Genomic DNA, 21,838 nt, shown 5'->3' on the forward strand with positions numbered 1-21,838 from the left:
TAATGATGACAGTAGAATCTAATTCCCTCAGGTGCTCACTTAATACTTATTTCTCTGCTGGAGAGTGTAATAAGGTCGTCAAGATTATTGAAGTTGACAGGGCACCAGGCTCAGATTAATTACATCATAGAGTTCAGAAGGAATTAGAAAAAGCAACAATACCGCCTCTGGCAAATGCATATATTTTTTATAGTTCTCTAAGGACTTTCAGTGTAATATAATACAAATGAGCGAAGAATAGCTAATGCAATTGATTTGCAGGTTTTGCGATACAAATTCTGAAAGATTAATTATTCTGAGAATAAGAAATCACCAGCCCTCATAATTTGAAAGAAAAATACTCAGAGTGGAATATCTTAAGTAAGTGATGAATAATTGAAGGGTAAGTAAAAGGTACTAACATGTGTGAATCTTTCTCCTACCGTGTTCCAGAAAATTTATCTTCATTGCATCGTTTAATTCTCGCAAACATGCAAAATAGATGTCATCCTTTAAAAGATGGAAACAGGTTGAAATATGTTAAGGATTTTTCCTAAAATTTAGTATCTAGTGAATAGCAGCTTTTAAATTTATCCCCCAAATCCCAAACTCTTTCCTCAAACATAGGGAACACCAGTGCATTATTCTTTGAAACTGTCCACGTTAGATAGCGAAACACTCACATGGAAATCACAGGGAAAACACATATGATTAAAGAATATGAGAACAAAATTGGACAATCAGAGGTTAACAAATTTAAATGGACAAAGAGAAGGGACATGAGACCAAAGTTACTTCCCTGAAATTCCGTAATGCTTCCTGATTAGGTGAATAATTCCAGGAACAACCCTAACCACATACTGATAATGACTATTTGGAGACACACTGTAGCCTTTCGCCAATCTTTTATTAGCTTATCACTGTTAACAAATGGTATTTGTATGTGAACAGACTGAAACCCCCTTGCTGTGCTTCCTCATTTTGCCTTTAAAAATCTGCTTATAACTGCCCCAACTCACCGCATTTCTAAAGAAGCTTGGAAGTATTTGTTGGGTTACTGCTCTGAATTTTGGCCCAAATTAACTCTCTACTTATATCAATTTTGCCTCAGTTTCTTTCTTTAGGTTGACATACGCATCTATATTAAGCACCTTCCTTAAATAATGCTAGAGACTTTATATATATTAATTTCATTAAAACATAAGAGATTTTAAGAGTTTGATGAGTCACTTATAATTAGCTTGTTGAGATGTGACATGTAAATCTAAAAATATGAAAAAAAATGATACAGCACAGCCTACACCATTACACTTACCAAAAACCAGAAACACATCACTATTGCAGATTTGAAAATTTAGAATACACCTGGGTATGGAATAAACAAAATGAAAAAGGCTTCTGGGTAGCTAAAATAGATATTACAAAGCAATTGCTCCTCAGTTAATGCAATATACTTGTAAATGGTACTATTTCTATTGTCTGGGATGAGGACTCACTGAAGCCACAAGGCTCAGGACAAAGGATAAAAAGTATACATCTGCATTCCAAAGAAAGGTGCTTACACATTCCAGAGGGCTTAGTAAGAGATGGCCAATCTGATCAATATCAATATCCATTCTCAGTCTCCCGGTGATATATATATATATAAAGGCTACCTACTCATAAGAGATAGAGACTTGATGGCATTTCTCCTCCTCCCTCTTCCAAAAATGCAGGAAGGATGCTCCTTCCTCTTTCAACTCAAAGGCTGGCTGAATAAACCTGAAATTGAAAGTGAGGACAGAGGTGAAAAGGCAGACGTGGGGTGGGAGTAGACGTGTCTTTTCCTGTTTTGTGGAACAAGGGTTTGTAAGTTTTGCAGTGGGCCAAAAGGAAACCCTGAGAGATGCCCAAGAGGTTTGCTTCCCAGGAAAAGGAACCCAGGGTAGGAGCTTATGAGGATGATGTGTGAAGTCTCCTAGAGATTAAATCGCCCACAAAAAGAAATGACATAGTGTTCATGGTCTCCAAAGAAACAGCCAATATGTTCCAGAAAATATGGGCACCTGCCAAAATTAAATGAGAAGCACAAAGGGGAAATTGTTGGGGTGGGAATGGGAGAAAGGGTATTTGGAACAAATATTGTGAAATAACAGACTAGATCTCATTCCTCCAGCCTACTCCTTCCTTGCCACTCGGCCTATGGCTCTATAGCATAGGGTTAACTCTGAACTGGTGAGAGGTGAATGTAAATAAAATCTGAACTGGTGAGAGGTGAATGCTTTATATTGGATGCAAGATTAAACTTTTGATTCAGATTGAATTAGACATTTCTATATCTGAAAGTGACCCCCAAATTATAATATGTCTCTGAAATGCCATTCAGGGCAGAAAAGAGACTTCAAGAGAGAAAGGTTAAGGTGATGAAGAGAAAAATTAAAGCTGTTTCTATTGTCCACCCCATTATATAAATTGGTTTCACATGCATAAGAGAGACCCTTGGGTCCGTACTTATAGAATATTTACTCTAATTTTGCAAAGAAACTGATCATTTTTGCAATATTTATCATTTTAAAGAATATGACCCCATTAGACAGCAGGGGAATGCCTATTACTAACAGGTATGCTTGCAGCAGTGAGCAAGGACAGCTACCAGCCTCAAAGGAAGGGAGAAATCAGGAACACTGCAAAAAGTGCTTTAAAAGCTATATAATCAAATCAGTATTCACCATTTTGCATTGGAGCAAATCTTCCTGTATCCCCCTCCTACACCCCATATCAAGCATACATAGTCAATTGGTTTCTGGGACAGTCTGATTCAGTAAATTTACAGTAAAGGCCAGGAATCTCAATCTTAATTTTAGTTCCTCTCAAAGTGACTTGCCTAGATTTTTCCAATTAAAAAAATGAGAGCACTTCTGTTAATGATGTTAGTAATGCTGTTCTTGTGTCCCAAATGCCTCCAATTTTACTAGATATGTATCACTTAACAATGGGGATACATTCTGACAAATGGGTCTTTAGGTGATTTCACTATTGTGTGAACATCATAGCATGTACTTACACAAAGCTAGATGGTATAGCCTACTATATACCTGGGCTATATGGTATAGCCTATTGCTCCTAGGCTACAAACCTGTACAGCATGTTACTGTACTGGATATTGTAGGCAATTGTAACACAATGGTAAGTGTTTATGTATCTTAACATCTCTAAACATGCCGGCACACTTGTATAGGGCACTTACCATGTATGCGGCTTGCAGGACTGGAAGTTGCTCTGAGTGAGATAACAAGCGAGTAGTGAATGAATGTCGACATCTTGGACATTAATGTACAGTACTGTAGATTTATAAACACTGTACACTTAGGCTACACTAAATTTATTTATTTTTTTCTTTTTTTAGTAATAAATTAAGCTTAGCTTATTGAAACTTTTTAACTTTGTAAATTTTTTTTTTTTTTTTTTGAGATGGAGTCTTTGCTCTATGCTGGAGTGTGCAGTGGCAAGATAACAGCTCACTGCAAACTCTGCCTCCTGGGTTCAGGTTCAAGCCATTCTCCTGCCTCAGCCTCTTGAGTAGCTGGGATTATAGGTGCCCTCTACCACGCCCAGCTAATTTTTGCATTTTTGTTAGAGATGAGGTTTCACCATGCTGGCCAGGCTGGTCTTGAACTCCTGACCTCAAATGATCCACCTGCCTCGGCCTCCCAAAGTACTGGGATTAGAGGTGTGAGCCATGCACCCAGCCAACTTTGTAAACTTTTAAATAATTTGACTCTTGTAGTAACAGCTTAAAACACAAACACATTGTACAGCTGACAAAAATATTGTCTTTTTTTCTTTATTCTATAAGCTTTAATCTATTTTTAACACATTTTATTTTAATGTTTTTACTTTTTAAATTTTTTATTATTAAAAATTAAAACACACACATCAGCCTAGGCCTTCACAGAATTACGAACATCAAAATCACTATCTTTCACCTCCACATATTTTCTCACTGGAAGGTCTGCAGGGGCAATAACAAGCACGGTGCTGTCATCTCCTGTGATAACAATGCCTTCTGGAATACCTCTTGAAGGACCTGCCTGATGTTGTTTTACAGTTAACTTTATGTTTTTCTTTTTAAAAATTTATTATTATTATTATTTAGAAACAGGGTCTCATCTTGGTTTGTCACCCATGCTGGAATGCCATGGTGTGATCATAGCTCACTCCACTTGAACTCCTAGCCTCCCACCTCAGCCTCCCAGAGTGCTGGGATTACAGATGTGAGCCACTGCACGTGGCTTTAACTTTTTATAAGTAGGAGTACACTCTAGAATAATAATGAAAAGTATAGTATAGTAAATACATAAACTAGTAATAAAGTAGTTTATTATCAAGTATTATGTCCTATACATAACTGTATGTCCATACTTTTATACAATTGGCAGAGCAGTAGCTTTGCCTACACCAGCACTACTGTAAACACGTAAGCCATGCATTGTGCTATCATGTTACAACGGCTGGCTATAACAACACCAGGCACTAGGAATTTTTCAGCTCCATTATAACCTTATGGGGCCACTGTAGCATAGGCAGTCCATACTGACTGAAACATTGTTATGCAGTGCAAGACTGTATCTTATAATCAGGCATAGGAAAAGCAAAACACCTTTTAAATAACATTTATTCAAAATTAACTTTAAGAGTTTACTGCTCAGGATGCATATTGTCCGCTTTTCAGAAAACTCAATCGGAATTAAGTGTTTCCTACATGCATCAAGTAGCCAAGATTTTTCAAGATGAATATTGCAAGTGTTATATAAGGGCTCATGTATTGAGAACCACAGAGTTCAAGGGAAGGCCAGTAGTCTGGGCCGGTATGACTGCTTCAGGAGCTTAGATTTAACTCCTGGACTTAAAGACTAGGTTAATGAAGAGATTTTATAAACTTACACAGCACGGAACATAGCACAAAATGAATTCAAAGGGGAAAGTAATTGTCCATTGAGTCTCCCGGGTAGAGTAATCTTGCTGTGAAAAAGAAAATTTACACATTTTGCTTTCAGTGTGGGTCTATAAAGGGAGGAAAAGCTGGGGAAATGACTGGGTTTATTTATGAGATTGTTTAAAGGATACATTACACAGAAGATAAACTAGAGAAATTGTATGGTCATGTTTGCCCATATACAATCAAATTCTCTGCACAATTGATGTATCCAATAAAATCATGAGATGTTACGTGGACGGTACAAAATAGTAGAATAAGGGCATTTTGCTTGGAACATGTCCAAGAGAGAGTGTATGAAATAATTTACTGCATTGCCTAACCCTGAAATCACAGATGTCTGAAAAAAAATGAAATGAGCTAGGAAAATAAAAGGAAAATACCAACAGCAAATCATGGAAACAAAAGTCCTTGCCCACATGAGAGGGTTACAACTTCTGTTCATTGAACATTGTTGCTTCACAGAGTTCTCAGTGCACAGTAAGTACTAGAAAAGTTTACCAAGGCTGAATATTAGAAATATCTTCCCTCAACTTAGTAAATTAAACTCAATTCACTTAGACTGGGCACAATGACTCCTGTCTGTAATCCTGGGAGGCCAAGGCCAGAGAATCACTTGAGCCAGGAGTTCAAAAACCAGCTTGGGCATCACTGTGAGACCCTGTCTCTACTAAAAACTAAACACCAAAAAAAAAAAAAAAAAAAAAAAAATAGTCCTAGTGGTGTTGTGTGGCCATAGTGCACTCCCAGTTACTTGGGAGGCTGAAATGGGAGGAGTGCTTAAGCCCAGGAGTTCGAGGCTGCAGTGAGCTATGATCGCCCCACTGCACTCCAGTGTGAGTGCAGAATAAGACCTTTCTCTTAAAAATAAAACAAAGCATTGCCAGAGGGGCACTTAATAAATATTTGTGGGTTAAAGTGAGTTCTTGCTTTACTTCAGAATTACTTTCCAAGGTAATGTACAGAAAATGAAGGTTGTTTAAATTTTATAAGACATCAATGCTTTTGTAGCCAATATTATTCACATATTTGTAAAATTAAAGAGTCGATGAAATTTGTTATTATGTCTAATATAAACTTTCACTGGAATTTCCTCCTCTTCCTAACCGATGTAGTCTTTTTTTATTTTCTACTTCACCTGTGAGATAAATGACCTTCAATGTCCTGCCCTATTGACCCTATTTGCCACTTCTAAGTAATTTTTCTCCAAGACCAAAGTATCCTGAATGTCTTCGTCTTTCTGATCACTCCATGTTCCTGTGCATGAGGCCTCTTCTACCTTTTACCTCATATTTTAGTTTTTCTTGCACAGATACTTTGTATGTCCAGGCATGTTATAGATAGTAGGCATACAACAACAGAGACAGAGAATGTCTGGCATCTGGAACTCACAAACTATTAAGTAAAATAGACGCACAGCTGCTAGTGCCTCAGGCTAAGACAGAAAGGAACAGAAAACATAACAAATAAAAATAGGAAATCCCTCCACTCTCTGTTTCATAGGGCCTGGATTTCCTGCTCCTCTGACCAGAAAGAGAGGGCTCCTTTAGAAACCATTTCTGTGTGCAACTGCTATGCAGTTCCAGGTTTCGGGTTCTCTTTTTTTTTTTTTTTTTGAAATGGAGTCTTGCTCTGTCTCCCAGGCTGGAGTTCAGTGGCGCGATCTCGGCTCACTGCAAGCTCCGCCTCCCGGGTTCACGCCATTCTCCTGCCTCAGCCTCTCCGAGTAGCTGGGACTACAGGCGCCCGCCACCTCGCCCGGCTAATTTTTTTTTTTTTTTTTGTATTTTTAGTAGAGACGGGGTTTCACCGTGGTCTCGATTTCCTGACCTCGTGATCCGCCCGCCTCGGCCTCCCAAAGTGCTGCAGGACAAGCGTGAGCCACCGCGCCCGGCCTCGGGTTCTCTTTGATTCCATACTTGAAGATAAGAGAGGAAAAGAAAACAAGACAAAAACAGAAAACTCACTGCCAGTACGTGAGTACTTTGAGTTCCCTGTTCACTGCAGCCAACATTTACTTGGCATAGTCCTCAAATAGCTGCTTCATGCATATTGTCCAGGGTTTTTTGTTGTATTCAGTGGGAAAGTCAGAATTGTGTATCTTTATTCCATTCACTGTGAACTCAAAACCCCGGTGAGCACAACTTTGATAGCTCTCCAAGATCACATCCTCTGTAAAGTCCCTCTGAACTGTATCCAAACATTCCTGTTCCTGCTAGAGATGGCTATGTTGGCATTCTGTACTTCACTGGCCCCTAAAAATGACCACACTTTTAAAAATGGAGGACTTCATCAGTGCTTCTTGGATTTTCTCTACTATAGAAATCCAGCCTCCAAAGCATCTAGAACCTCACGGATAGTTCAAGTCTAGCTTTGTTCTTGCTACCTGGAGCCCTCTCTACCTGATACCTGGTGACGGTAGTTTTTTTTTTTCTTTCTCAGTTAGGACTATCTCACCTCATGAAACCCAACTATAAGGACATTCCAACTCATTTTATGTTAAAAATGACATAATATCTTATTCTATGGATATAATTTATTTATATTTCCAGGCCCAAATAAATGAGCTCTAGTTGTTGCCATTGCTACCAGACATCTAGTATTAAAACTAAATTGCTATATTAAACATTTCTGTGTACATCATTGCATATCTGTTCTAATACATGTGTTGAATAAAGTTCTAAAGTTGGAATCTGATTTTACAACTTTTATTATAAAAAGTCATGTCATTTCCTCTCATTTTTCTCAAAATATACTAAAAATAATATTTTAAGAATTTCTATTTACCAACACATTTTTTCTCATAATATTCTTTACCTACAGCTCTGTTACCACCACTTATGAAACCGTACTGCAATAGCATATGTGCTGCTTTCTTCTTCATTTTTCTAGACGAATGCTGTTCAATCATAGTCTCTAAAGATGGAACTACTCATACGTTGTCCAATATGAGAGCCACTAGACATATATAGCTATAAACACTTGGAATATGGCTAGTGTAACAAAGGAACTCAACTTTAAGGTTTTTTTTTAATATTAACTAATTTAAATTTAAAACGTGGACCGGGCACGGTATAATCCCAGCACTTTGGGAGGCTGAGGCCGGTGGATTGCTTGATCCCAAGAGTTTGAGACCAGTCTGGGCAACATAGTGAAACCCCATCTCTATGAAAAATATAAAAATTAGCCGGGTATAGTGGTGCTCATCTGTAGTCCCAGCTATTCAAGAGGCTGAGGTAGGAGGATTGCTTGAGTCCGGCAGGTAGAGGCTGCAGTGAGCCCTAATCGCACCACTGCACTCCAGCCTGGGAGATACAGCGAGACTCTGTTTAAAAAAAAAAAAAAAAAAATATATATATATATATATATACATATATTTTAATGTGCTTTGTGACTACAATATTAGAAAGCAAGGTTCTACCCTATTGGTTCTTAAGAATAACAATTCTACCTTTAATTTCTTTGTCTCTAGCATCTAGGATGGTCAAGGCAGCTCAGGTTCTGCTTGATGATAACCCCAATTCATCCGTGTTTTAACATTACAGAGTTTATTTCTTGCTCATCATACATATCCAGTGTGGGTTGGTTGGAGTTTTGCTCCCCACCATTATTCAAGGTCTCAGGCTAAGGTAAATTCAGACACCTTGTAGCTGCATCATTAGGAACACAAAACCACCATTGTTCCCATAGTTGGATAAAGTGTACATGGAGTTCAAACCACCTTTTCTATGTTTCACTAAAAACCCATGGGTTAGGATGAGTAACATGAATTCACCAGAATTCCCGGGGGCTGGGAAATGTGTAAGAATGCATTGTTACTAATGATTAGTAATTATCTCTGCTACACAATAAATCCAAATTCTTGTTGAATATTGAATAAAGAAACATTTTGGTTACCAGACAAGAGATGTGCATTCCAGAGAAATGAAAAAGCAATGGTACTGAGGTGGAGAAGTAATTTTTTTTAAAAAGCCTATTTTGGGAAGATTTTTGGATAAGTATTAATTTAAAAAATTAGGCAAATAGAGTGGAATTAAAATGGTGGATTCTAGGTTAAGGAATTTAAAATATACCTGGAAAACAACCACTACTTGATGATTTGTTCTTGACCATCAAATTATCAGAACTTTAAAAAGTATTTTAATTAAGATAAATATGACCTTAGAAAGGAGGACAGAGTTTTCTTTCTCTAAGACAGCAAAGCAGAAAGAGAATATGGATGAAAATTTAGAGGAATTTTTGAGATGGTCAAGAAATGCGGGAGTAGAGATGCAAAATTAGCAATAACCCTATGTCATATTGACCCTTATGATGTCCCAGGCCCTGCTTTAAACACTTTATGTCTTTTACTTTATTAAACACTTTAAAAAACATAGGTGATATATACTATAACTTCTCCCCAAATTAGAGATAAGGGAACTAAAGGATTAACAGAGCAGCTAAGGAGTTTATTAAAAAATATAGCTCAAGAGTGATGATTTCTTTGGTCTACAAAGCAAGAGTATTGTATCTGCTGAGAAGAATAGATAAATAAAAGTTAGGAGTGAGCCCCTGAAAAATGGAGAAAAATTCCTGAATACTTACTGCAAGGCATATAATAAGGCAATAAGCCCTCTTGGATTTAGTAAAAGCTATGTCCTGCTGCTCCAATTCTCCACTGAAAAATTAGTAATTGGATGAAGAATTTTCAGCAAAGATTAAAGGGGCTCCTAAATGCAGACTGAGCTGAGGTAACTTTTGTTTTATTCTGTTGGAGCTGATTGTTTTTTTGGAAATTCCAATGCCCCATGACTCTTTTGTTGTTATTTTTTATTTATTTATTTTTTTTATCATTTAACTTCTTTTATTATACTTTAGGTTTTAGGGTACATGTGCACAATGTGCAGGTTTGTTACATATGTATCCATGTGCCATGTTGATTTCCTGCACCCATTAGCTCGTCATTTAGCATTAGGTATATCTCCTAATGCTGTCCCCACCCCTCCCACCCCCCCCCCCCACAACAGTACCCGGAATGTGATGTTCCCCTTCCTGTGTCCATGAGTTCTCATTGTTCAATTCCCACCTATGAGTGAGAACATGCGGTGTTTGGTTTTTTGTCCTTGCGATAGTTTACTGAGAATGATGTTTTCCAGTTTCATCCATGTCCCTACAAAGGACACGAACTCATCATTTTTTATGGCTGCATAGTATTCCATGGTGTATATGTGCCACATTTTCTTAATCCAGTCTATCGTTGTTGGACATTTGGGTTGGTTCCAACTCTTTGCTATTGTGAATAGTGCCGCAATAAACATACGTGTGCATGTGTCTTTATAGCAGCATGATTTATACTCCTTTGGGTATATACCCAGTAATGGGATGGCTGGGTCAAATGGTATTTCTAGTTCTAGATCCCTGAGGAATCGCCACACTGACTTCCACAATGGTTGAACTAGTTTACAGTCCCACCAACAGTGTAAAAGTGTTCCTATTTCTCCACATCCTCTCCAGCACCTGTTGTTTCCTGATTTTTTAATGATGGCCATTCTAACTGGTGTGAGATGGTATCTCACTGTGGTTTTGATTTGCATTTCTCTGATGGCCAGTGATGATGAGCATTTCTTCATGTGTTTTCTGGCTGCATAATACCATTCAGGCCATAGGCGTGGGCAAGGACTTCATGTCTAAAACACCAAAAGCAATGGCAACAAAAGCCAAAATTGACAAATGGGATCTCATTAAACTAAAGAGCTTCTGCACAGCAACAGAAACTACCATCAGAGTGAACAGGCAACCTACAGAATGGGAGAAAATTTTTGCAACCTACTCATCTGACAAAGGGCTAATATCCAGAATCTACAATGAACTCAAACAAATTTACAAGAAAAAAACAAACAACCCCATCAAAAAGTGGGCAGAGGACATGAACAGACACTTCTCAAAAGAAGACATTTTGTTGTTATTTTTTACTCACGTCTTAGATAAAGACCAGCCTCATAGGAAATTAAATCAGAGGTAACAATATGTTTAATAATGATTTACTTTTTTGGATTAGTTGCTCAAATTGGTTACTACTTTTCATAAGATTGAGAAAAATTTTATTGGGAAAGAAATTGTCATATTTAGACATAAAGCATTTATACCTTATTTGTGATATTTCGGTTCATGCCATCTCTGACTATCCGTTCACCATTTTCACGGATACTTGGAAGTTGAAGGTATTTACCGTACATAAAATACATATATCCTGCTATTTTTAAGGTCAACAATATTTCTTTCTTCTAATTATTGCTAATATTTATTCATAACATTATTTATAAAAATATTTCTGGGCCAAATAGAATGCCAGTTACTGAAAGATATAGGCCTTTGGTTATATCATTTTGTTAGCTCTACAAAAATCAGTAAAGACTCAGGAAAAATAAATGTCTCTGACAGCGCAAATTCACACAGTGGCACATCGATTATTTGCGGGGTAGCAGTACATTTTGCTGAGAATAGATGACATCTGTAGAAAATCAAATAATTCAAGACAACAACTTTGAAAGTGCCATTTGAGTTTTCATCCATTTCCTAATGTCATGTTTCTCAAATTGCCTCATGTTCTCATTCGTACTCTTTTTACGTTGCTATTTTGGAAATAGTAACCAAAAATTAAACTACATTTTGAAATGTTACCTCAATTGAGAAAAGAAATTGTCATTATCCTTATCACAAGCACTGCTATTTATCAGTGCATTTGATTGTATAATGAGTCAGGCACTAGAGAAAGGTATTTTCAAGGATGTAACAGTATCTTTGCTACTCCTATAGAAAAAAGGGTTCTCTCTCATTTTCTGTGGTCTTGACATTCATGTACTCCATGAACCTTTTAAGTGTGTATATGAATGGAATTGTATATGTGAATTTTTTGAGGGATAGAGGCTATATTATAGTAAGATATTGTTTGTAAAATCAGCTAAGATTATTTGCTGCCTTTAAACACAATTACCTGCTCATCCTTCCATCTCCTTCTCCCTTTCCATAAGCAGCTTAAACTCCAGGCAAACTAGTGACTATGGGCCATCTCTTCACAAGAGAAACATGGAAACTCCAGACACATTAGGCAAGAATTTAAGCTAGATTCTAGCACACCCTTCCTGATATTTGAAAATGTGAGAAAGTATCTCCCATGGAGGGAGAATCTAGTTTTCATTTTGTTGGATATTTCATTTGGGGCTAACTTTTACAAAATTCAGGTTTAGAAAAAGTAGCAACCATGCTCAAAGTTCACATATTCTTGTTGAGTGTTATGGGGGAGAAAGGCAAACATTGGAGGTGGGAAGAAAAGAAAATAGAAAAAATATATGTGTGTGTTATACTTTTAAACTAGCTCACTAGGGGAAGAAATAATGTAGGAAACATTTTTCTAAGAGTAAATAATATAGATTTCTAAAACATTATGTTTGTTGAGATACAATTTACACATAAAATAATCATTCTTTTAAAGAGTACAGTTTGATGATTGTTGGCAAATGTATGTAGTAGTGTAACCATCAAGACAATCAAGACCCAGACATTTATTTACATCACCCCAAAGCATTTCCTCATGCTCCTTGTCTCCCCATATCCAGACCCTGGCAAATAGTGATTCACTTTCTGGTTAATAATTTTGCCTTCTTAAAATATCATGGAAAGGGAAACATCTAGTTTCTAGTCATTTTCGTCTGGATTCTAGCATTGTTAGCACAATGCCTCTGAGAGTCACCCATGATATAGCATGTATCAATAGTTCATTCCTTTTTATTGTTGAGTGTTATGCTATTGTATAAATATACCACAATGTATTTATTTGTTCACTTAGTTGTTTGGGGATATTATGAATAAAATTGCTATTACCCACTGAGTAAAAGTGTTTGAATATTTGTTTTTATTTATCTTAGATACATAAAAGTAAAATTCTCGGTTCTTTAGTCTATGTTTAACTTTATAAGAAATTGTCAAACTCTTTTCCAAACTACCTTTACCATTTTCCATTTGCAACAGCAATGTGTGAGGGTTCTAGTTGTTCCACATCTTTCCTAGTAGTTAATGTTGTTAGGTGTTTATTTGTTTGTTTATTTTGCCATGTTAGTGGGCATGCAGTGGTAATTCATTGACATATTAATTTGCATTTCCATACAATCTAATGATATTAAGCATCTTTATATTATTTATTGACCAACATATTTTTTGTGAAGTGTCTATTCAAATTGCTTGCTCACTATTATTTGAGTTTCCTTTTTACTGTTGTGTTGTTAAGAGTTATTTATATATTCCGGGTACAAATGTTTTATCGAATATTTATTTTACAAATACGTTTTTGCTATGTTTTGCAGAAACAAGTTTTAAAAAGAAGAAATGTATCAAGAATTCAATGTACTGAATTCCAAGCTTGCTGCAAAACTAAAATATTCTAGAGGGTCTGATATTGATGTAAGTACGGACATATACAATTTTGTTCTAAATAGACTAAATAGAACTAAATTAATAATTCAGAAATAGTCTCAGACATTCATAGTCAGTTGATTTTCAACAAAATTGTCCAAGTATTTCAATGGCAATAGGACAGTCTTTTCAATGAATAGTGCTGGATAAACTTGGTATCGATATAGGAAAACAAGTAAGCCAAACCTCATTCCACATACAAAAATTAACTTGAAACATATAAGCCCCGAACAATAAAACTTCTAGAAGAAAACAAAGGAGAATATCATTATGACCTTAGATTAGGCAAAGGCTTGTTAGAGAAGACACAAAAATGCATAGGCTATAATATAATTAAAACAGTATAAGAGCCCTTAGCCCAAAAAAGATATAGTTGTTATGAAGATTAAATGAATTAATTTGCATTTAATTATGTGTTTTGCATGTAGGATAAAACTTGACACTGTATACATGATAGCTTTTTCCTAATAGCTATCACTGCTATAGTAAAGAAATTGGTGACCCAGGATTAAACAGACTTGGGCTTTAATACAGTAAAATAGGAATAGAGTAGGTGCCATTTTCTCTCATTTTCTTTTAAGTAAAATATGTCATGAAACACTTGTGTATAGTAGAAAATAGCAAATTTTTATTATGCACAAATAATGATTCATTAAATCATTTAATGTCCCCACTATGTGTAAGTCACTGTAAGTAAATGAAAGAAGACACAATTCCTATCCTAGAGACTTTCACAATATTTCACAAAATACTTAACATTATAACTTTTACATTTATAATACAACTACCCATGCATCATCGAATTATTTAATTTTTTTCTAAAAAGGGAGTATATTATATAATTTTGCAATTCTTCAACCATCAATAACAACATTTACACAGATCTAGGTGTCTCATAAGATAAATATTATTGAATAAACTTTATTATTTTCCCTTTATTTTTACACTTCAACTTTTGTCATAATGTGCATTACCCTTGTGGTTTGTTCTACGGGCAAGACATAATATGTTGTTAGGTTTTCATAAATTTGTAATTCCAAGGAGCCGATATCTTCCCATTTTTTTTTCCCAAAGAAAGGGTTTTACTCTGTCACCTAGGGTGGAGTGAGTGAGTGTGCAGTGGTGGAATCTCAGCTCACTGCAACCTCCACCTCCCAGGCTTAAGGGATCCACCGACCTCGGCCTCCCAAAATGCTGGGATTAGAAATGTGAGCCACTGGGCCCAGTAAAGACTTTCTTTTTTTTAATCTAGCTTTGAAACTGTAATTGTTTAACAGCCTAGATATTATTATCTTTAGGTTTTAGATGAGGTACTTTTAAAGACACACCACTTGACTCTATACCTAGGAATAAAAGTGGGCAGAACTTTCACTATACCCAGGTAATCTGGAGAAAAGAGCTGTGAAGTCCTCCTTTCAAATTTTGCTTGTGGCTAAAGTGGTCAAAGAGGTAAAGGCAGTCAATCTAGGAAACAAAACCCCAGGTATAAATCTCTCCTTGCGGTTTTTTCCAATTTGGTACAAGATCTCTTGTTACAACCCCAAGATGCCTAAGATCTAAGGTGGAGGAAGCTCTCTGCTTCAGGCCTCAGGGAAAGCTCCCTGGTTTGCAGGTCTTCTGGACCTCAAGAAAAGAAAAAAGACACTCCTACATAGTTAATCTTTGCCAACTTGGGCTGTGTACTAGGATTTGAGATCAAAGTCTTACTGTATTTCTTAGTTTAGCTTTGGCAACTTTATGGGGTGAAGTGAAAGGTCAAATAAATATTGGATTACATCCTTCTGCCTTTAGGTCCAATAGCACTTTAATCTTGCCACCTTTATTCCCAGCTTTAGTGGTCTGATTTATGTAATTTCATGTCTTTTTTAAATTACATACTTCACATGGGCAGCTGCTGTCTTAATTCTCCCAGAAACTTACCTAGAAATATACTCTTATGTTAAGTTCCATATATTCCCCATCACTGTCTGATACCTAAGTATACCTTAACCTTGGGAAACTGAAATAGTGTTTATGAGTAAACCCTGAGGTTTTTGAGCGCCTGGAGGTCCTGGAGAATTGGGAGGTCTTCAGTCATGGGTGAAGGCTGAAGCAGCAACCGAAAGGTTAAGTACAAAGCTGTTTATAATCTCTCTTCACTGCACATTTCTAGCCAAAGGCAATGCAGCCAGAACACAGATTTCATAGAAAACTTCAATGAAGCAGTGTCATAAGATGAAAGAAATATTATTTCAGCAATAACATTCATCACTAACTAATAATGTAGTCTCTGGCTTTCCTGTTAATCCTGTTGAAACTAAAGTGTATTTAAAAATTTATTACTTCCAGCTTTATTGACCCTGCATTTCTCATCTGTCCTTGTTTTTCAACCAGGCAGTCATCTCACTCACCCATTCAGCATATACAGGTTGAGTTCCAGGTGCTATATTTAGTGTCTGGAATATTAAAATTAAAACAAACTCCCTTGAGTTGCCTCCATTTGTCACTAAAATTATTGTTTAAACAATTGCTTTAGAGACAAGCAGATAGACAGACTGTTCCAAGTGTAAAAATAGTACAAAGTGGCTGGGAGGACAGAGGAGAGACACCTAAGCTAGATACATTGAACTACAGGCATGAAAACCTATATCAAATAGTGCAAATTCACATGTGAGATCTTTTCAAGATAGTCTTTGTTTAACCCTATATTCCTGAAAAGTTCTTGATAGTGTATTTGGAGACCCAATTTTTGTGGACTTTAAATTTGGAAGTTGTTGACGGGATAGTAAGAACTTTAATAGCTACTGCTAGGGAAAATTAAGAATATTCTTATATAGAGGATTTGCAATTACCAACTCAACTACCCAATATTGAGTATTGAGGACAGTGATTAAACTCATAGGACTCTATCTCCTAATAAATAAATAATTTTAAGAATAAGAGCAATTGACAGAAACTGTGAATATCAACATGACTAGTCAAAAGGATTTATATTACCAATTTATATACAAAATATTTTTAATTTTATTCTTAGAAATGAAATGTATACAGTATAATGTAACATTCGCTATAGAATGTATTTATGAATTAGCCCAAATGTAGATATTAAAAATAACTGAGATTATGATTAATGATGTAAAAATATCTCATAAAGATAAAAAAACTTTGAATGGAATACATTAATAATCTCAAAAAGTTCTTCCTTATTGGCCAAATCAGTAGAGATTCAGAGGGATATTATTCTTAATGTGCTTTCTATGAGGTGTGAAAAGATACTAGAAACACTGAACATTCATGAAAATTTCTAAATTTTCTGATGAATTAGTCAGCAATACTCATCCCCCTATGTATATTCTACCTTAATCAGTAATCCTAAGATGTGTTAAAATAATTTGAACATTCAGAAATGGAAATTTCTATACAGCCAACTTTCTACTTTTTAAAATCCTAGCTTTTTCAGACAATAATAGCTACATTATTATTATTATCATTTTACAATAAAGTGTTTGGAACCAAACTATGCTATTTTTCTCAACTTAAAATATCTCCTTCACACGACAATTTATTCTATAAAAGAGCAATCAAATAATATTCACAAATCACACATTTAATCTATGTTTGTCACTCTCCTATTCAAAATTATCCATATTTTCTGTTCTCAAAGGAACCAAGTCCCTGTTTTGTAAACTTGCTTTCAAGATCTTTATGATTTGAACCCAACCCCTTTAAAATATAAAGCTTTTAAATCTTATCACTACTCAGCATATCATCCTCTTTCCAGAAACATAAAAAGTCTTCTTATTCCCCCATGAATATTCTCTATGATTTGTCCTCCTATAGTCTTGACTTTGTCTACTTTGAAGTGTCCTCCTTGTCAATCTGTCTATTAAAATTCTAGTTCCTTTTTAATCTAAAAATAAGATTTTTACTCCTCAATGCTTGTGTAACTATCTGCAGGCAGAAATCATCTTATAAAATATTTTAATATGCCCATTTTTATACATGGTTCAATATCCTACAAAGTTTGTAGTTCAATGAAAAAAGAAAATGTTTTCTTTCCAAACACGGAAAATTAACTAAGTTTTTAAATGTTTGAATTACAATTTAGCAGGTCAGTTGAGTGAACTTTGGAGTCAAAATAAATAGATTTTCATCTTGGCTTCATCCTTTCTAGCTGTATTTCCTTGGACAAGTTATTTTACTTTGCTAGGCTCTAGTAGTCCAGTTGAAATAGGTTTGTTATCAATCCATACTTCATAGGGTTTTAAAAAAATTAAATTAGCAAATACAGCTAGTGTGTTTGGTACAGTGTTGACACATTGTAAACAGTGAATGCAACTTATTGAGTAATTAAGTGGAAGATAACATACTGCTAAATGAGTTGTCTTTGGGCATTTTTTAGGTATATATGGGAGCTTTGTCTAAACTATTTTCTCAGATAGCCAATACCATTATGATATTATTAAACTTTTACAATAGGGTCAGTAAAAAATTCTCTCTTATAAACTTTTGTAATAATTACAGTACTTAAACTATTAATTTTGTATCCATTTCAACAGATTGATTCTAAATCTTTAAAATGAGCCTGTAAATTTCTACCTTCCCAGCACTCTGCCAAAATGGCATTTGATCATTTAGGGTGAGCATTTTTAGGATTTCTGCCAATGAAATACAGTGACGATGTTGTGGATCCTTTAAATACCTGTGGCTGTTAAACTTTGCCCAATTGGTCCAATATTGCTGTCAACATAGGCAATAATATAGACGTTATCAAGAAAACAAATAGAGTTAAAAGAAAAAAGAGATACTATTCATGAAATAGTTACAATTAATTCCCTATACAAATTAATAGCATACAAACTTAAAGTGAGATATTCAATCCTTCTCAGCTCAGTTGTAAATTGGTTGTTCTAAACTACATCTTTGCTTTCTTCATCTTATTAATTTCTCAAAAGCTATAATCAATTTTCATTCAAAGTTTTAAAGATAGTATACTCAGGAGGCTGAGGCAGGAGAATCACTTGAACCCAGGAAGTGGAGGTTGTGGTGAGCCAAGGTTGTGCCATTGTACTCCAGCCTGGGCAACAAGAGTGAAACTCTGTCTCAAAAAAAAAGAAAAAAAAGTATATTTGCCTTTTAGTGACTTCTTATAATCCTTAATCCTCCATCCATACTTTATGCACCTACACTTTGATAAGGATTATAACATTCAAGACAAAAAAAACCAGACTTCTTATTCACATTGAATTGCAAAGAAATATACTTGAGTTAAGCAGAAGCTTTAAAAATAAGTTCATAAGAAGTTTGGTACTTACCTTCTACTCAAAGCTTGGTTTTTGGTTACTTGCATATTCAGTTAAACTTCAAAGGATGACAGAATATTCTTCATTAAATTATACTCTTCAAGATAGATATCATGACTGGGAAAATGTGCTTTTGAAAATGCTGTAGTGTTAGTGATTTTTTTTTTGTGAGTGAGTAATTATGTGTCACCATTTTGGTCACAAAGATAATTTTGCTTTCCACTTCTAGGTAGAATGCTAAGATACTGATTCATATCAGCTTATTAAATTCCACAGAAGAAAAAGTACTTTGTATTTCCAAAACAGAAAGAAATTTCCTGTCTTCAAATGAGATTTCTTGTTTCTTTTTAAAATTAGATTTCTAACTTAGAGTTATGTTAAAGTTTCCCTAACAAAAGTTATTTAATTAAAAAAAAATTTCTACTTTCTAATTATTTTTAGACTTTCACTGAGCTTTCCTAAAAGGCACCAAAAGATTGAATGCAGGACAATATATAATAGCAGAGTTTCCTTACCTCTCTGGAGTGATGGGCTGTCAGTGTAATCTTGGACAGGGAAGTGTGTGTGTGTGTGTGTGTGTGTGTGTCTGTCTGTCTTTTGGAGAAAGAGAATTGATACTGGAGAAGTGAGGTATTAGTATAAAGATACCTGAAAATGTGAAAGTGCTTTTGGAATTGGATAATGGACAGAGGTTGAAAGTTTGGAGGCTTTAAAAGAAGACAGGAAGATGAGAAAAAGTTTGGAACTTCCTAGAGACTTGTTGAATGATTGTGACCAAAATGCTGATAGTGTTATGGACAGTGAAGTCCAGGCTAAGGTGGTCTCACATGGAAGTGAGAAATTTATTGGGAACTGGAGTAAAGGTCACTCTTGCTATGTTTTACCAAAGAGACTGATGGCATTGTGCCCCTGCTTTAGAGATCTGTGGAACTTTGAACTTGAGAAAGATGATTTAGGGTATCTGGTGGAAAAAATTTCTAAGCAGCAAAGCATTCAAGATGTGGCTGGCTGCTTCTAAAAGCCTACACTCATTTGAATAAACAAAGAGATGACCTGAAACTAGGACTTATATTTAAAATGGAAGCAAAGCATAAAAGTTTAGAAAATTTGCAGCCCAACCATGCAGTAGAAAAGAAAAACTCATTTTCTGAGGAAGAATTCAAGGCTGCAGAAATTTGCATAAGTAAAGAAGAACAGCTGAATGTTAATAGCCAAGACAATAGGGAAAATGCCTCCAGTGTATTTCAGAGACATTTGTGACAGCTCCTCCCATCACAGGCCTGGAGGCCCAGGAGGGAAAAATGGTTTCATGGGCTAGGCCCAGGCCTTTCTGCTCTGTGCAGCCTCAAGTCATGGCACCCTGCATCCCAGCTGCTCCAGCTGTGGATGAAAGGGGCCAAGGTACAGCTTGGGCCATTGCTTCAGCAGGCACTAGCCCCAGGCCTTGGTGGCTTCAACATGGTGTTGGGTCTATGAGTGCACAGAAGGCAAGAGTTGAGGTTTGGAAGCCTCCACCTAGATTTCAGAGGATGTATGAAAACGCCCGAATGTTCAAGCAAAAGTCTGCTGCAGGGATTGGGCTCTCATGGAGAACATCTACTAGGGCACTGTGGAGGGAAAATGTAGGGTTGAGCCCTCACAATGTCCTCACTGTGACACTACCTAGTGGAACTGTGAGAAGAGGGTCACTGTCCTGTAGACCCCAGAATGGTAGATCCACTGACAGCTTGCACTGTGGACTTGGAAAAGTCATAGGCACTCAATACCAGCCTGTGAAAGCAGCTGTGAGGGCACTACCCTGAAGAGCCACAGAGGTAGAGCTGCCCAAGATGGTGGGAGCCCACTCCTTGCATTAGCAAGCCCTGGATCTATGTATTAGTCAGGGTTCTCTAGAGAGACAGAACTAATAGGGTAGGTGTATATATAAAGGGGAGTTTATTAAGGAGTATTGACTCACACAATCACAACATGGGGTACCACAATTGGCCATCTGCAAGCTGAAGAGCAAGGAAGCCAGTCTGAATCCCAAGGTTGAAGAACTTGGGGTCCAATGTTCAAGGGCACGAAGCATTCAGCACAGGAGAAAGTTGTAGACCAGAAGAGTAAACCAGCCTAATCTTTTCATGTTCTTCTGCCTGCTTTTATTCTGGCCATGCTTGGAGCTGATAATATTGTGCTCACCCAGATTGAGGGTAGGTCTGCCTTTCCCAGTCCACTGACTCAAATGTTAATCTCCTTTGGCAACACCCTCACAGACACACCCAGGAACAATACTTGGCATCCTTTAAACCAACCAAATTGACACTCAGTATTAATCATCACAATGTGAGACATGGAACCAAAGGAGATTATTTTGGAGCTTTAAGAATTACAACTGCCCTGCTGGATTTAGACTTCCATAGGGCCTATAGCCCCTTTGTTTTAGCCAATTTCTCCTTTTTGGAATGGGAGCCTTTATCCAATGCCTCTACTCCCATTGTATCTTGGAAGTAACTAACTTGTTTTTTACTTTATAGACTCATAAGCAGAATGGACTTGCCTTGTCTCAGATGAAACTTTGGACTTGAACTTTTGAGTTAATGCTGGAATGAATTAAAACTTTGAGAGATTGTTGGGAAGGCATGATTGCATTTTGAAATGTGAGCAGTGCATGAGATCTGGGTGTGGACACAGAGCCAAACCGTATCAGAGACTATGTTATTTTCAAGTTTGTAATAGCTAGAAGGAGGAGCGCTGGGCATGTAATAAATGTACCTCAAATTTCAAAAAGATGAACTACAAAAGTTGAGAATAAACAAACTGATATTTGCTAAAAGTTATAAAAATATTTATCTGTAACTCACAACTCCAACTAAAATGCAAATTATCCTTTTTCCATTTGATGGATTATTTTTTGAAGAATGAAACAAATAGTAAGGTTTTCACCAAAAATTAAATAAAACTAAACAACAGAATTTAAAGCATCTTAAACAAATAGCACGTAAATCAAAACATTAATGAAGTAATTCATTAACTGGTGTCATGCTTGAAATTAGAAGGCATTTTTAGAAAGAACCATTCTTACCAAAAAAGTGAAAGAGTTAAACAAGGTAACAACAGCAACAACAAAAAACAGCAATCTAATGTTCCCTGAATGCCCAAGGGTGGGTAATGA

At 36.1% G+C, this 21,838-nt stretch overlaps 1 long non-coding RNA gene across 1 annotated transcript; it reads right to left on the reverse strand.

The window, feature by feature from the left end:
- Positions 1-415: 415 nt before the first annotated feature.
- LOC131380713 (uncharacterized) lies at positions 416-18,816 on the reverse strand. The gene is made up of 3 exons (XR_009208818.1): positions 18,697-18,816; positions 1,639-1,740; positions 416-489 (listed from the first exon to the last, which is right to left on the reverse strand). It is a non-coding gene; the product is annotated as an uncharacterized LOC131380713 (long non-coding RNA).
- Between the last annotated feature and the right edge of the window lie 3,022 nt (positions 18,817-21,838).

Source organism: Hylobates moloch, unplaced genomic scaffold (assembly GCF_009828535.3).
Source record: "Hylobates moloch isolate HMO894 unplaced genomic scaffold, HMol_V3 SCAFFOLD_12, whole genome shotgun sequence".
Taxonomy (NCBI): Eukaryota; Metazoa; Chordata; class Mammalia; order Primates; family Hylobatidae; genus Hylobates; species Hylobates moloch.